Source organism: Palaemon carinicauda, chromosome 37 (assembly GCF_036898095.1).
Source record: "Palaemon carinicauda isolate YSFRI2023 chromosome 37, ASM3689809v2, whole genome shotgun sequence".
NCBI lineage: Eukaryota > Metazoa > Arthropoda > Malacostraca > Decapoda > Palaemonidae > Palaemon > Palaemon carinicauda.
The window spans coordinates 46,582,253-46,586,742 of NC_090761.1; the positions used below are offsets into that span (position 1 = coordinate 46,582,253).

The 4,490-nt window shown below is 35.2% G+C and overlaps 1 pseudogene; it reads left to right on the top strand.

Moving 5' to 3' along the window:
• The window catches only part of LOC137629294 (uncharacterized), a 4,851-nt pseudogene extending 1,059 nt beyond the window's left edge, over nucleotides 1-3,792 (top strand).
• The last annotated feature ends 698 nt before the right edge of the window (nucleotides 3,793-4,490 follow it).

A 4,490-nucleotide genomic window follows, 5' to 3' on the forward strand; every position in this document is an offset into this window, starting at 1 on the left:
CAAAAACCATGGCCTATCGAGTACCTCAATGATACTTCTTATTCATTACATTGGCAGCAGAATCTTCTGAGCTCAGGGGATAATGCCGGGTCTCTATTAAATCACTCAGTGAACATCTGGTCTCTTATTATATTTACAACGCCCAGCAAATCTAGACTCGTCGATAGGTATATATATAATATATATTATATATATATATATTTGTAATATATAAGGTTCTTTCAAAAATTAAATTTAGCAAAATGTATCATGCTCGATGGTATAAAACTAATGTATCCATAGATCGTTGTTTTATTGACTTATAGATTACGCCTATATTAATATTTCATGTTGACATCTTAATAACAGCAAGAAATCCCGCCTGTTGCGTGCAGTCCACAGAAGGTCATCAAGGGCGATACATAAACAAAATGAACAGAATAAGACCATTTACTGTACTTTAGGCTACAACAGAAAAGTTATTACCAGGTTAATAAGATAGCAGATGTATGTAAATGAACAATTAGATTCTTGATGGGTGAGCACGCGTATTAGCCTAACAAACACGCACCTAGGCCTAACCTGTTAAACTGCACTAGCATAAGCTTATGTTCTAACGTTAGGCTTACAATATAGGCAATCTCTAACTTAACAAACGCTCACCAGATCAAAATATGAAAAGGGATGCACGGTAACTGTGAATATACCGAATAGGCTGAATCATGCTACTGTAGAATTAGAAAAAAAAAAATATTTATTTAGTTATTTCCTTTCCCTCGCTACGCTATTTTTCCCCTATTGGAGCCCTTGGGATTTATAGCATCTCGCTTTTTCCAACTAGGGTTGTAGCTTGGCTAGTAATAAAAAAGCTGCGGCACTACCAAAAACTAGATAAAATGGTTTGATTTTGGAGTGTCCTTCTCCTAGAAGAGCTGTTGACCATAGCTAGAGTCGCTTTTTACCCTTAACAAGAAGAAAGATGGACTAACAATTGATTTAATAATGAAAAAGGATATTTTTATAGTGGTAATTTTCGCTGGACTTTCACAATGTTTTTGTAAAACTCGAGATCTAGGTGTATTTCTTGACTGTAACCTGTCTCTAAATGCCAAAATAAACAATGTAATAAAAAACTGCTGGTTATCATCTAAGAAATATTGTGTTTATAAAAAAGTACCTGGACGAAAATTCTGTAAAGAAACTTGTGATAAACTGTGTTATTACCAGGATTGACTACTGCAACTCTATCTACTACAATTTACCAAAAAGAGCAACTTAAGAAATTACAAAACATAATAAACAGAGGAGCAAGACTGATAAAAGGTGTCCCACCTAGAGAAAAGATCACCCCTATACTAATCGATTTACACTGGCTGACGATTAAAGCGAGAATTTAATTTAAAATATGTACAATAACCCACCTAAGTTATCAGAACCGGGCGTCCAAAATACTTAAAAGAATTGCAACACATTGCCGCAGCCAAAAAAGCGCGTCGACACGAGAATAGTTATAGCTGGCTTCAAACTGTTGGAAACCTAGATTTATGTCTACATTAGGCTCCAGAGCCTTCAAATATGCGGCCCCTAGACTATATAATAAGCTCACATGAAACATTCGAATGATTGAAGACATTAAGGCTTTCAAGAGGAAACTGAAGACTTTCTTATTTCATGAGTCTTTTGACAAAGATGATTTAACAGTCAATGAACAATATTATATGAAATGTTAAATACTCTGAACGAACGAGGTAAAACGACAGTGGAGGTCGTGTAGAGAGTGGGGTTCCCCAGCTGTATGGGACCGGAAAAACAGCCATCAAAGTCAAGTAAAGTATTGTTGTACCTATCTTGGAGCAGCTTTCAGTCAAATTGATATAATATTTGAAAAGGTCCCATAACTAAGAAACAACATGTAGACGATTGTCTCTTTCCACCAGGGTTTTCCTAATGAAAGAAATATGAGAACATCTCAAAGGCTTTAAAAAATTAAATGATATTTAAAAGAAAACTGTGTTTTATATATATATAATATATATATATATATATATATATAAATGTCACCCTCACATTCCTTCTTAAACCGTTTGAAAAATTAAATTACGTTTAAAAAACTAATTGTGTTTTGTATTATATATAACAAAAAAGTTTTTTACGGGGACTACTCTTCGCAAACTCTTTGAAAAATTAAATTCCATGTCAACGCTTATTGTATTTTGTATTATCTATAACAAAAAAGGGCGGCGCCCCCCTATGAATATTCTTCGTAAACTCTGAAAAAAAAAATTATCCTTTAAAACGAAGTATTTTTTTTTTTCTCTTTTTATTATCTATACCAAAAAATGGTCACCTATGAATATTCTTCCCAAACTCAAATTACGTTTGAAAAATAATTGTATTTTTGTGTCATCTATAATAACAAAAGGTTCTCTCGCTTGACTATTCTTACCAAAAGCTTTAAAAGATTAATAATTTCAAAAGTAGTTGTATTTGCATCATAACAAAAAAGTCTCATTACAACTATTGTTCTAAAAACTCTATCTCGTATAGATTAAGAACATATTCGGGCTGTGGTGGCAGATGTGGTAACGTCCCCTGACCTGGGGTTCGAGTCATGCTCAAACTCGTTAGTTTCTTTGGTCACCTGCAACCTCACCATCCTTGTGAACTAAGGGAGCTTATAAGTCTATCTGCTGAGTCATCAACAGCCGTTGCCTGGCCCTCCTTGGATCGAGCGATAACTGCCACAGAAGGGGATGATGCAGTCTGTTTAAATACAGTTAACATAGCACGGTATTATATAAAATCGTCTTAGACAGAGTGGCAGACCTGATGAACCAGATAATTTGAACTTTGAATTGGATGACAATTACATCCCAAAAGAGTTCCTTCAGAAGGATATTACTCTAACTGGTGGCCGACACTGAATATTCGCTACTTCTGAACAACTTGCTTTACTAAAGAATGCAAGGACGTGGTACGTGGATGCTACGTTTCGTGTAGTGCGCAAGCCATTCTATCAATTATTTGGCATCCATGCATTCGTGAAAGGAATAGAAGAAATATAAAACAAGTACCTTTAGTATTTTACCCTCATGTCGGGGAAGAGAAAGAATGATTATAGGAAAGTTTTTAAGGTTATTTTAGACTTACTACAGGAATGTAAAGTAGAGAAATTGGTTTTAGATTTTGAAATTGCTGTATTGGTCGGCTGTTAGGACATGACTCCCAATGATAAAAAATGCAAGGATGCTCGTTCCATTGGAATCAAAGCCATTTGGAGAAAAATCTAAGAAATAGGACTGGCTGCACCATACATGAATTATCGCCCAACTAAGGATTTTATAAGGCAGCTCATGGCACTTCCATTCCTCCCTGAGGAACACATAAAATCAACATTTGAACAGTTTGAGTTACGAGTGCCTCCTGGACCACTTAAAAAATTTAATGGATTATATATAAAGAAACTTGGATCAGTGGATTCTGGGCGCCAGTGACTGGACTGTATTCGGCCAGAGTATCCGTACCAACAATGACGTAGAGGGATACCACAGAAAGTTGAATGGTATGGCAGGCAGCTCTCATATTCCATTTTATGTTTTAGTACCATTATTGTACAACGAAGCCAAAAATGTGACTGCAGAGGGTCCGTCTTGTCAAGGATGGTAAACACACACGTCGCCAGCGCCGTCAGTTTAGAACAGTGCAAGGCAAAATATTTGCCTTATGGAAACGGTATGAAGACCACGAACATTACCACCAATCACCTCTTAAAAGCATGTTCTAAAGTTATGTACAAATGGACCTTCCAAATAAATGCTGTTTTATATATTATATCTTAATTTTTAAACATACTATACATTAGATTGTAGATCATAAGTTTTAAATCTAAATATATGTATACCGTATATCAGAATCCCTTATTTGTGTAGCGCGACTGACAATTTGTACAGTTTGTATGAACCATACATTCTGGTTGTATTGCTATTTTTTTTAATAAAATATATTTTTCTTTCTATCAACATGTTTTACTGTTTAACCTTACAATGAAATAATTATACACACACACACACACACACACACATATATATATATATATATATATATAAATTCTTTTATTTCATATTAATGCAAAGTCACCAATGAATAACCAATTTTCATTAAAAAAATACTTTTTCTAATGACGGCCGAAGTGACTAGGGTGGTTGGTCTGAGTTGGCTGAAGTGACTAGGGGTGGGTACCGTAGTGACTCATGTTGGGGGCCGTAGTGACCAGGGTCAGAGGCCGAAGTGACTGGGGCCGTACTGGTTGAGGGCCGTAAACGACTTGGAACTGACATGTCAACATCATCAACAAAACAGAATTCGTGATGCCAGCGTACATAAACAGAAGTTTTGTGATGCCAGCGTACATTTGATATACTGTATATTCAAAATATATTTAATTAAAAATGGATTAATTACTCAAAAGTGTCCATAAAATATGCAATTTACAAATAGTGACACTTTTGAGT